Source organism: Lagenorhynchus albirostris, chromosome 5, assembly GCF_949774975.1.
Source record: "Lagenorhynchus albirostris chromosome 5, mLagAlb1.1, whole genome shotgun sequence".
Classification (NCBI taxonomy): Eukaryota; Metazoa; Chordata; class Mammalia; order Artiodactyla; family Delphinidae; genus Lagenorhynchus; species Lagenorhynchus albirostris.
The window spans coordinates 130,210,964-130,224,219 of NC_083099.1; the positions used below are offsets into that span (position 1 = coordinate 130,210,964).

A 13,256-nucleotide genomic window follows, 5' to 3' on the forward strand; every position below is an offset into this window, starting at 1 on the left:
GCTTCTGGCTACGCGCAGGAAGCCGCAGGGATCCGCGTACCGAGGCTTCCTGGCTGGCGGGGCGGGGCCTCTAGTGAGGGCGGGGTTTAGGCGCTACAGAGAGGGAAGGGCGGGGTCTCGCGAGGCAGGCCTACGGGGCGGGACCTCGCGAGGCGGGCGGGGCTTGGGCGCCGGGAGGGGGCGGAGGCCGCGGCTGCGGAGGGAAGGGGAGGGAACGAGAGGGGAAGGGAGGGGAGGCGAGGGAGGAAAGGGAAAGGAAGGAGAGGGGAGGGGCGGCCGGCCGCGGAGACGGAGTGAGTCACCTGATAGCTGCCCGCGCGGCCCGCCAGGCTCGCTCGCTGCCGTCAGTCGGGCTGCGTCGCGCCTCGGCTCTGGTGAGTGGCTCGCCTGTCCCGGGCGCCCTTCCCCGGCAGGGTCCGCGCGGCGGCGTCTCGCGCGCGGTCTGGGCCGCCGGCCTGTGAGGGGCGGTCCGCGGGCAGGTCCTGGGGAGGCGGTGAGGGAGACCGGGGGTGCTGCTTTCTGGGCGGGGGGCATTAAGCGGGGCCCACGGGGGGCGGCTGCAGCTCCCCTTCCTGGAAGTGGCCTCGTCCGCCGGAAGGGGCGACGGGTCGGCGCCCCGTGGCCCCGCGCGCGGCCGGCGCCGTTGTTTACGGGCCCGCGCTGTACTTTATCACGGGCCGGCCGGCGGGGGGCCGGGATGTACTGGGGTCCGGGCGCCCGCTCCCCCTCCCCCGCCTCTCGGGCACCCGGGTCCGAGCCCGGCACCCCCCCCCGCAATCCCCAGCCGGCGCGCGGCCCGCCGGGGCTGTGACACATCAGCACCGCCCGCGCGGCCGGCCCGGCTCAGTATCGTCCCTCCGCCCTCTCCCACCACCCTCGTTAGCCGCCGCGTCCGGCGAGCTGTTTGCCTCCCGTCTGCCCAGCCTGGGTGTAGGTCGCGCGTGTAATCACGTAAGAAAGGCCGAGTTCGTGGCTGGAGCAAAAAATACCACCCTGCGGGGCTGGGTTTAGCGAAGATTGGTTTGGGGGCCCGGAGATCCCAGGGCTCCCTTTGTTGGAGTTTTGCCCGCGCGTTGTAATTAAAGACTCCCACAGTCGGGTGAGAGTGGGTGTTGATCGTAGAGACACCAGCTTTGTGCTCGTCTAATGAAACGCGAGTGCCATGGCTTTCTCTTTCTTGCACGGTAGTTTAATGTCACTGAGTAGAATTGTACAGAAGGTTTTTGTGCAGTGAGCCTTCTGCGTTGAATTTGGGCTGATTCAAGGTATAGCGTAGTAGTGATTGTGAAAGAACGTGTGTGGGAAAAACAGGCTCCAATGTCACGCTTGAAGGAACAAAGGCTGTTTTGTAGGGATGCCTATCTTTTGGGAGAATTCTATCAGTATTGGGTCTGGAGGGTGCCACGACTAGGTCTTTGTTCATGTAGTTTAACACTGCTTATATCCAGGAGGGTTTGCATTTCAAGCAGTTCCGAAAGATAAAGGGTGGAAACACCGGAGGTGTTAGTGTCAGAGCGCTTGAGCGCTTCACATGGTCAAGCAGAGAAGTGGGAAGAGGCCGGCTGCTTCTTCCTGGTCTTGGGTCGTGGTGCAAGGGCTGGGCTGGGCTTGAAGGCGCTTGCCACTTCAGCCTTTGGATTAAAGAAGCCTGGGGAAAAAGAACACTTGGTGAGTCAGCTGGGAGTAGGATGGCCTTGGTTTAAGTGATGGCATGGCATCGTGCATTATTGTTGTTTAACCTGTGGCTCTGTCAAGTGGTTTACCATTGTTCAATATGTTGGTTGGCTAACGAGGTAGATGACTCCTTAAAAAAAGTTGGGTTGCTGAGTCATTCGCCCCAGCCTGAGAGGTAATTAGGAACAGCTGGTGCAGATACTCTCATCACATGCCTCCACTGTAAAAGGCCAAGGAGCACTGAAGAGGGGTTGCTTCAGAGGTCTGAAGCTGGGGTTGTCTGTGTTGATACAGGTAATCAGTGGGTGAGGTGCCAGCGCTCTTAGGAAGTGGCCAAGGAGCGCTGAGGTGGTGGGTAAACACAGAGCAGCCTCGTGACCTACTGCCTGAGAAGTTTGTGCTGGAGAGAGCTAAAACTGAGAAAGAAATTTGCAGCTAGGAGTCACCTCTTAATAGTAGTGTAACAAAAATATTTACTCTTCTTATTGTACTTAGTTTCCCTTTTGTGGTTTTGTTGTTTTGTGGTTTATACATTTCAGAAAGTGAACTTAATTTGTTCTGCATAAAGATTTCTTTAGGAGAACACAAAAGGAGCCTTCCTCGTGGTTTTCATGGCCCCTGGCTTTTCATACATACACTAGTTGTTTCTGGTGGCAGAGAGGAGGGGAGGGAGAATGTGGGTGGAATTAACAAGTCTCTTTGGGTCGAGTCTTGAAAGCACTGTCTGAAAGCACTGTCGGGTGGAAGGCAAACCATATGGATCATTGTCTTAGTGATGGCGCTGGTGTCTTTCCATCTCGGATCATTACTTCTTGCTTTAAAAGTGAGCACAGGACCCAAGCATACAGTCCCTATTGCTAACAGAGTTTAGGGAAGGGAAATGTGGAGTGGGGGGATCTGACCCTTATCTGTGGTCCGAAGAATGACTGATTGTTACTGACGGTAGCTCATTAAAACATTCTGTAGTAGAAAAAGATGCTTTACGTTTGGGACTAGAAGAGATTAAAAATCATGAATTTTTTAGGGATTAGGGATTCTAATGTGAGTGCAAGATGATTCATTTGGAAGAAAATAATAAACCCTTGATTTTTTGAAAATTCACTTTTATATAAAATAAGAAAGACATTCATCTTCAAGATACAGGGTAACAGTAGTACCTGCATGTTATATAACTTGGGTTTATGCCACCCCTTTTCTGTTGGGGAACATAAAGAGTTTGTTAACCACTCCCAGTAACACTCTTTCAACAACTGGGGTACTTTTTTTTTTTAAATTTGTGATTTCCTCTTGAAAGCTGTCATTCTTTCACATGTTCTTAATTCATTTTAATTTTTATTTCACATGTAGTTCTATTCTTTTTATGCTGTATTTTAAAGATTAGAAGCTGAAGTGTAAATTTCTTATTGCATTGTTGATGTGGAGAATGGAAATAACAAAAAATACATTGTTGCCTATTACATATAATACCGTGTATTTTGAATTTGGAGACAAGCCAGACGGTTGGTTTGTTTCATGGGTATGATTTGAAGTGTAGTAATAGGTAAAAAGGGTATAATGGGACCACCAGAAGATAATCTGCACATTGGAGTATAGTTTGTATATAACAAATTCTTTGAAAGATCACTGTTACTCCTTGAAGTCTGCATTTTTGGGGGCCAGGTTTACAAGGGCCCCCTTTAACAAGGATTAATAAGACGTCACATCCAGCAAATCACTTGGGAAGTGGCATTCCCCTGGCTACTTCTCTTCACAGTGCTGATCCTCTCCCAGACTTACGTTTTAAGAATCATCTCGTCCTCCGAATTTTCTGACTAATGTTCTGTTAATGGGAGAATTTCTTTAACCCTAAACTCACATTTTCTGAGGGTTCTACTAAATGGAAGGTGTATTTTGTGTGGCTGAATAGGTGACTTATGAAACTATTACAATTTTTTAAAATATGCCAAACAAGGTAATATGCCGAAGCTCAAGGTATGGGTAATTTGAGCATTATTTGCCAGAATCCAGGCCCCTTGGAGAAAGTCAACATTTCAAGACTGCAGATAAAATATAGACTTATACCACCATGAAACCTGGGCTTCTGGTTTAGTGCATAGCATTAAGAAAAGTGAAGTTGTAGATTTGATCACTGTACAGTTGACAGAGAAGCAGTAAGCAAAGTTGTTAAAAGGGGGCCATCTGGAGCCAGACTGCCGAAGGTCAAGTTCTTGCTTTGTTACTTACCTGCTGTGAAGCCTTAGATAAGTTACTTGACTTAGTTGTGCCTCTTTTTCTCATCTGTAAAATGGGATGATGATAATAGAATCTATATCATAGGGGTTGTTGTAAAGTGCATTAATATGTGTTAAGCAGTTAGAACAGTGCTGGCTCCATATTAAACATCAGTACGCATTAGTTGTTATTGTCTGTTCTTCAGAATCAGGGAAGCGCTTGGTTACACAGCCACATTTTGCAGCCTCCCTGAGCTGCATTTCACGGACTGATCAGAGGAGAGAGTGAGGAGAAGCGTGGGTGTACAGCACGTGGCTGCTACTGGGAAAACAACTCAAGTGAACATTCTGACAAATCAGTAGCAGCATCTCAAACACCCAACTTCTGAGGGCAAGTAACATAGGACATGGCTTTTTAGTAAAGGAATCTAACAGTCCCAGCAAAATGCTCTAGAGGCAGTTTTCACCAGTTATTTGGAATTGGCTTTTGAAGAAATAACATCTGCCATCCTGCATCTAACCTATTCTTCATGTTATAATTGAGGGCACTGTGGTCCAGCAGGGTTAGTAACCTGTCTACCCCCTTCCTGCTTATTAACATCAGGACAGAACTCATTTTTTGATTCTCATAACTGACTTGCAGTGAACATTGAGAATGTAAATTTACCTGCCAGTTACTTCTAAGTATTGTATTTTCTTTAAATGACATGTTTGTGCTAATATAGAAAAATTATCCATGATAAACAGTAAATATGTTTATCATGTGGCTTCTTGCACCCGTTAGTAATTCAGAAAGGTTGTGTCAAACATTTTGACCATCCTTTTGACTAGAGTGTAAGTTTCTTAATGAAGATACATGTCTTCTGTTTATCTCCATGGAACAGTGAACGTGCTTTGGCTGTTTGTTCAGTAAACTGTCAGTTGCTGCACTAGTATAATATGGATTCATTTTAGTTCTGTGGTTTTGAAACTTGGGGTTTTTTAAAGAGTGAAAGAGAAAACGGTGTATGTTGTACCTCTTAAGTTATTTTAAATATGCACCGAATTGAAACCCTTGATCATTTAGAATTCTACTTTCTGTTTCCATCATTGGTGTGAGGATTGAGGAAGCACCTGGATTTAAATCATTTAGTTCATCTCCTGAGATAGAAAGAAAATTTGTCTTCTGACTTCTTTTTCCTTGTAATTGACTTAGAATTGGATTGAGCAAAATATAATTTGGGTTGTCTAGATGCTAAACCTCTTATACATCTAATACTTTTCTTTAATATGATCACTCCTCTGGAACAGATCCTTTGTTTTATTTAGGATCAGGGACAATTTAGAGACTATTAGTAGGATCATAAAAATTGTCCCCAAGCAAATATAAGGAACAAAGAAATAGTGGTTGCCAGGATCTTGGTTGTTAATGACTGTCCTAGGAGCATTGTGGGCATGCAGTGGAGTTGGCGGGCTGCTGGCTCCTTTCTCAGTACTGGCACCGTTTAGAAAATGTTACATCGGTGCAGGTGAAGCTGTGTGCAAATCATATTCTTTTAAAAATAAATTTAAGTCATTTTCTTAATGCCTTAGGAAAGTTAGTAATCAAAGGATATATATATATTTTATAAATTTATGTATTTTATTTATTTACTTTTGGCTGCGTTGGGTCTTCGTCGCTGCACGCGGGCTCCCTCCAGCTGCTGCAAGCAGGGGCCACTCTTCGCTGCAGTGCGGGCCTCCCACCGCAGTGGCCTCCCTCGTTGCGGAGCAGGAGCTCCAGGGGCGCGGGCCCCAGCAGTTGCGGCACATGGGCTCAGCAGCTGTGGCTCGCGGGCCCCAGAGTGCAGGCTCAGCAGCCGTGGCGCACGGGCCCAGCCGCTCCGCGGCATGTGGGATCCCCCAACCAGGGCCCGAACCCATGTCCCCCGCATTGGCAAGCGGACTCTTAACCACTGCGCCACCAGGGAAGTCCCCAAAGGATATTTTTGTAAGAAAATAACTGTTCTTAGCTTCTATCTGGTAAAGTCATTTTCACTTTTTTAATTGGTCATTTCTTAGATTGAATCGGAGTCATAGTGGTTAGCTTTACTCCACTTCCCCATCCCCCATTAAAGTGGAATTACATTAAAAAGTGTTTTATATAGTGGGGTCATTTTTTCAGTTCCTTTGTGCCTGGACCTTGTCAATATCCCACCTCTAAGGTTATAGACTAAACCTGGTATGGGGAATATCTTACCTCCCTCTTCTGCCTTTTTTTTTTTCCCCTGTCATTAGTCTCTTCTTTTTACTGACTGGTCATCCTCTAGGATTCCCAGGGGAGATGTTTTTGGCCTAAGGAGATGAACTCTTAGGGTCTTATTGAAAAAATGGGAAGACCCTACTTGCTGGTTTCTTCATATCCTTAATGCCTTATTCCTTCTCTAAAATGTGCCAGCGTCTTTTGGAAGTCAGTTAAATCAGTGAGGAGATGTACGTATCCGTCAGATGTACTTATACTTATCCACCTATTTTACTTGCTATAAAATAGGTGGCTATAAAAGATTTATTAGTCTTTCAGTGAACTTATTAGGTTGTAATTATTAGTTAGTCAATTTGGAGTAAGTGCGTTTTGGTAAGATCAGTAATTTCATTACTGAGTATTTTGCACTGAACTGTTATTTTATAAAATGTAAAGTGGTTGTCAAATCTTGGCCCAAGACACTTTACATTTTCAGAGTACCTGATGTCTCTATTTACTCTGTTTTTCTGAGGAGTGTTCCCAGCAGGGCTTCTCTAGATAGGATTTACTACTAAAATTAGAAGGGGAAGTAAGAAAAAAGACATTGCCCTTTTAATCAGTTTTCCTACATTAGTAAGAGACTTTTGAAGTAGAAAAGAATTTTGCCCAGCTGAATAGGGATCTTTGCTTCATTCCTTCATTCCCAGTTGTCATCCAGAGATATCAAAGGAAATGCTGCTTAGGGATGAGTCTTAGCTACGACCAACTTTGCCTGCTTCATTGTCTCTTGGACTGTTGCAAGTACTGTTCAAGCTCTAGATATATTTCTCTGGGTTTTTAAAAAAAACGTGTTTTGCATTTGAGCACAAGTCTGTTGTCACTGGCCTGGTTTGTTGCCTATTCCAGACCCCAGGAGGTCTGGGACACCTTTTCCTCTCTGGAGCAGGTTGGCAACAGTGCTCACCAGTGGCAGAGCTGCTCAGATACTAGCACGCCTCCCTGCCATTGCTTCTCATACACCAGTGTGGAAACATCCTCTTCTCTCCTACTGAGTTAACTTTGACCAGCTCTCTGATCCCTGGGGAGTAAAGAATAATTGTGTTTTTAAGTTTCAAGGCACTTTGGTCTCTTATCTTCCTGTGCATGTTGTTCTTCTCCCCAGTTTACACTCAAACACATATTCTGGTGTGAGTAGATAGTAGGGTTGCTAAACTTATTTCAACATTCATGGTATGCCTACATGTTAGGTATTGGGTGTACATTTGGTTTATGAAACAAATATTTGTGCCTTGATATGCCAGGAACTTTTCTAGATGTTGGCAATACAGAATTATTCAGAGGTTACAGTCTGACAGGCAGACCATTACTATAGCATGTGTTAATTGCTAAAATAGCAACATGTAAGATGTGGCTTGAAACCATAGGATATGAGAAGCCTAAGTTTTGGGAAATTAAGAAAGCCTTAGGAATGTCAGTGATGAATGCATAATTTAGTGGAGGAGGCAGCTTGTTTTGACCACTCTTTCGAGAAGCATAGCAATGAAGAGTAGGGAAGAGAGAGATTTTAGTTGGGGGAGGTTGGGTCAAGAAGGTTGTGTGTCTGCATCTGTATGTATTTAAAAATAAGGTCAGTGGGAAAAGGTTGAAAATGTAGGATATGTCTTTCTTTTGTCTGTGGCTAGTTCCTCCTGTGGTTGCAAGATGACTGGCACAAGTTCAAGTGTACCAGTAAATATAACTGAGGTTCTTGGAAGAAGACTTTTTTTTTCCTGTGATGTCTCTTTATTAGTGATAAAAGCCTTTTCCAAAGACCTCATAGTGAATACCACCCTAGCCTCTCCTTTGTGGGGCCAGCATTGCATAAGTTTACGCCTAAATCAGTCAACGTGAAGAGAAGTGGGACCACTGTGATTGGCTTAAATGGATTGCGATTCATCTTGGGTTGGGACTAGGGCCAGCATTGCGTAAGTTTACGCCTAAATCAGTCAACATCAAGAGAAGTGGGACCACTGTGATTGGCTTAAATGGATTGGGATTCATCTTGGGTTGGGACTAGGGTTTGCTACCCCAGAAACTCATGGCCTCAGGTAGAGAGCAGATTTGTGGGCACAATCAGGATGTGGTTAGAAAATGAGGGGGCGAATGGAACTGGATGGCCAACAGTGTCATCCTTGCCTGCTACTTATATCAACACTACACACAGACGCATACTTCTGAGTAGAAAAAGAAAATGTGATTGTCTTTGGAGTTTTTGGTGATTTTTTTCCTCTTATGTATCCTACTATGATCAAGTATTATTTTTACAGTCAGATCAAATAAATGTTTTATTTTAAAATGATTTTAAAATTGAAAATTTGCCTGTTCTATCCAAAAAATTACATGTAGTAGGAATACATTTCTTTCAGTACTGTAAACCAGGGGTCCCCAACCCCCAGGCCACAGACTGGTACTGGGCCCTGTTAGGAGCTGGGCTGCACAGCAGGAGGTGAGCAGTGGGCAAGTGAGCGAAGCTTCATCTGCTGCACCCCGTCGTGCACATTACCGCCTGAACCATCCTCCCTGACATCCGTGGAAAAATTGTCTTCCATGAGACCAGTCCCTGGTGCCAAAAAGGTTGGGGACTGCTACTCTAAATAGTTCTAAGGTTCTCTGTTATTCTCTTAATACTTTCAGGGAAAGAAGAATATATAATAATATCTTGTAGCTTCTGATTGTGTCTATACCAAGAGGACCACTCTCTCTCTTACTCTGTAGGGCATGCCCATCTGTGATGTCTGTGGCTCTCAGTGAGTGGTGAGGCTAGTCTGGTTTGAATGGAATGGTTGATTCGTTGCCTGGATAGGCCAGCATTCTTTGGAACCCACATTCTTGAATCTGGGATACAAACAGGAACATCACTCCCTCTTTACACACTCATTCTTCTTCTAGGAGGGAAAGCTGTCCTGTGGTTAGTTTATTTGCCATTCCTTTCAGACTTCAAGAATAATTCCACTTTAATTTTAACTCCTAAACTGTTTACTGCACTTTGATATGTTCAAAGGACTTGTGTTTCATTTTTGTTCCTTCTTCTCAATCCTAAGTTTTGGTGCTTTGTATGGATGAGAAAGGCAAACAAATAATGTAAATACATAAATACTTAGTGTTGTAAATTCATAAAATAGAAAATAATTACTAATAGTTTTTTTTCTATTTGAGAATAACGAATAGCTGTGATAGATGGTTAGGGTAGGCTTCTGAAATGGTGTTACTTTTTTGGATAGAATTTAGAAAGACAATACTGCCAAAATAATTTTCATCTCAGGTAAAAAATCAATAGTATTTACCTACTCAGTTGTTCCTCAAATAATATTTGAACTGAGAAATATTTCAGCTTTTTTTTTTTTTTTTACAGGCCTCAAATTATTACTTATTTGACTAAATCTTGTGACTGTATATTGGAAAGTAGCTATCTGAGGGCTCAGGTGGAAAGTCTACAGCTCGTTAATCTCCATTTTAGAGATGGTAATTTTGACTTCCAAGTTAACATCAATAACAAGAAATAGATTTTAAAATTTTAGTTTTAGCTATGTATATTGAGATACCTAGTACTATAGTGCCTACCAGGGATTAGTGGATTAGGTTATCTTTAAATAAAGCATTTCAATTTAGTACCTCTACTAAAATTAAAAAGTTTCATATCTGTGATTCATATTCTAATTGCTCTACTGTAACTGCTGCCTTATTTAATTAACATTGTTACCTAACACTTTTTCCTCTTAATCCTTTTTTTTGACTCAAATTTATTATGAGTTGGGGTGAGAAGGTGTTTAAGGAATGGTTGGGAATTTGAAGGGCACCTTTTTGGTGGTTTGCTTGTTTTTTCAGTTACTTTGCATGCTATATTTGTCAAGTCTTAGACCTACAGAGGATCATTCTGACCTAGATCTAGTTTTAGGGCTTTCACTTCCTCTCGGCAATCAGAAGTAAATAATGTGAATCACGGTTATAATTTTTACAGTTTGAAAACAAAATAACATATGACTATTTCATTATGAATATGGGACATGAACACTTATTATTCTATATGGAAAGTGACTTTTGGTGAAATATCTCCAGCTGTGTGTCCTTCGTTTAATTTTCCATATGTAGTTGGGTATAACTACAAACTTTGATTTAAGTTCAGCATAGTTTGGTGTCAGATTCTTTTTAACGATATATGAGATTATGTAATCCAAGAAGTGTTAATCAGAAATTAATAAACTAAATATTGAGTAATAAGGAAAAATTTCTATTCCATAAATCCCCTTTTAATTTGTCTAACGTTCTCATCACACACACAGGATACTTGCGACATTTCCCTCTAGTCTTGTTTTTTTTATCCTCCTCACTTTTACCCCCACCCTCAAAACAACCTTGCTATTCAGGCCATGTCATATGAATTGAAATGTAATATTTGGACCTGGGGCAGAGGAACTTTTTAACCTCTAAGTGACTGACCCTCTAAGGGCTTCAGTTTCCTCATCTGTAACCAAAGTGTGGAAGTGGGTTGTATTGGGTGAGTGTGCTCTTTCAGTTGCTAATTCTTTGGGTCTGTGAAATTATCAATTTTCTTGAGCAGACTTGTATAATTTTAATATTTTCTTTTTATCTTGTTGAGATCTTTATTAGGCTTACTGACATTTCATTCTTAAAGGTTCAGGAATCTCTGTATTTTGTAGTTTAACTCTTGGGTTTGTAGAACCTTTGAAAATGCAGTATTCTTTTCATCATCTTTTGGATAAAGATGGCAATAATAATAATAAAATGTTAATGATCTCATGCCAGGCACTGTGCTATTAAATGCGCCCAGCCATTCAATCCTTAGAGTAAGTGTTGATGTTGTTTTCCTTATGGGGAACCTAAAGGGTGAGGTCAGGTATCTTATAGATCACACCATTGGTAATGTCTGTAGAACCTTAATTATATCCCAGTACTTCCCGTTCTTTCCAATATCATGCTGCTGGTTGTTTTAAAATACCTAAAATTGATATTCTTTTGCATTTCATAATTATGTATATTTGGTGTTTAGCACTTTATCCTTTTCGAAGGGCTTTGTGACATAAGTAGGGCAGGGGCTCCCTCCTTAAGTCTCAAGGGTACACATTTGCCCGTGTTCACAGAGCTAGACCTGACTTGATGGGTTTTTCCTCCTTATTTTCCTGTAACAGGGTTCTGTTTTTCCACATCACAGCATCTTTTTATTTTAAATTTCTATAAAATTTAATTTGTTCTTTTGTGTTTACTTTGAAGATATCAGTGGAGGCTGCTGTGTTTTAGAGTTGCCCATGAATTTTCTAGATAGTGACAAACCAATATCCTGACTAGTGGAGGAAGTATCCATTATCAAGGGGGAAAAAAGTAATTGACATCCTTTGGGAGCCTTCAAGACAGCCAAAAGAAATGTGAATTGCATTTTTTTCCAAAGGCGTATTTTTTTGTTTATGGTTTGTTGTCTCTTTGAACATTTTTCTGATTATAAAGTAATATGTGTTTATGGTTAATAATTTGAATGCAGAAACAGGCAAACAAAAATTACCTAGATGTAACCATTGTTAGTATTTTGATACATATCCTAACTAGAGGTGGAGGAACCAAGGTTTCTGGACATGTTAAATGTGAAATGCCTGTTAGACAAACAAGTAGTAATTTGAGTATGCAGTTGGATACATGAGTACGAAGTTCAAGAGAATAGTCAAGATTAGACCAAATATAAATATGAGAGTGTACAGTAAGTCCATGAGTGATCGTGTCCACGCTGTGAATCTGGATGAGTTCTCGTAGGGAGTGTTACAAAGAGGAGGCGAGATCTGAGGACCAAGCCCTGGCTCTCCAGGATTTAAAGGTTTGGAGGAGAAGGAGGATCCACGGAATTGACAGGGGGCTGCTGGTGAGGTGGTAAATCTGAGGCCAAGTGAAGAAACGATTTCAGGGAGGGAATGATCACCCTGTTGAATGTTGCTGAGATGCTGTCTAAGAAGACCCAAAATTTGCCATTTGGCAATGTGAAGGCCGCAGATCCTCACAAAGTAATTCCCATGGAGTTGAGGGGAAAAGGTCTGATTTCAGTGGGCTCAAATGAAATTGGGAGAGAGGGAAATGGAGATGGTGTGAATATAAACGGCTTTTTTGGGGAGTTCTACTATAAAGAAGAGCAGTGAATTTTACTGTAGTTAGAAGGATGTGGGGAGGGTCAAGAAATTTTTTTTCAAGAAAAGAGCCATTACAGTATTTTTGTATGCCAATGGGAATGTATGTATTCATTTTTTCCTCATATTTTGCTTGGTGAGACTTTGCAGAAGTTTGTCAATTTTATTGGTTTCCTTAAAGAATCAGCTCCTGGGGGGAAAAGGGGATTGGAAGGGATTGAGATTGACATATATACACTATAGAAACTATGTATAAAATAACTAACTAATGAGAACCTACTGTATAGCACAGGGAACTCTACTCAGTGCTCTGCGGTGACCTAAATGGGAAGGAAATCCAAGAAAGAGGGGATATATGTATATATATAGCTGATTTACTTTGCTGTCAGCAGAAAGTAACACAACATTGTAAAGCAACTATACTCCAATAAAAATTAATTTAAAAAAAATCAGCTCATGGTTAAGTCATCAGTTCTATCGAAAATAGCTGCAAAACTTTATTATGTGAGTGGTTTTCTTGGTGGAAATACAGTAGATTTCATTAGATTCTTTAAGTCGGAGAACGAGCGCTCCAGTTTGGAAGTTTTAACAGCTTGTTTCCCTAAAAGATACCCTTACATTTTTAAAGATTCTATCTGAATTGATATCTTTGTCAATATGATATGTTAAACAGTATGTATAACATTGTTCCCAAACAAGAAGAAATCTTACTATATTTTTCTACCCTTCCTTTCGCCTAGTTTTGTTAAAATAATCTAAGATTTTGGTTAACGATTAATTTTTCTCTTTATCAAATTCCTTTTCTATTTGAAGAATCTTTGAAAAGTTGCATTAAGACTTACAGCCAAGTTATCAACAGTTTAGACTTAACTGAGTTTCACTATTTTTTGTTTACTGTCTATTTAAACATCTTTTAAGGTTATGTTTTTATGAAGTATTACATATTTTTGATTTAAAAACAATAAATTTATCATAAAGCACCTTCATCTGTTGCACACCTAATTCTGC

The 13,256-nt window shown here is 41.7% G+C and overlaps 1 protein-coding gene across 5 annotated transcripts in view; it reads left to right on the forward strand.

The window, feature by feature from the left end:
* Positions 1-250: 250 nt before the first annotated feature.
* BACH1 (BTB domain and CNC homolog 1) overlaps positions 251-13,256 on the forward strand; it is a 106,501-nt gene continuing 93,495 nt past the window's right edge. For all 5 annotated transcript variants that reach the window (XM_060150819.1, XM_060150817.1, XM_060150818.1 and 2 more), the window contains exon 1: positions 251-374. The gene's annotated coding sequence lies outside the window, so the exon portion shown is untranslated. The remainder of the gene's footprint in view (positions 375-13,256) is intronic.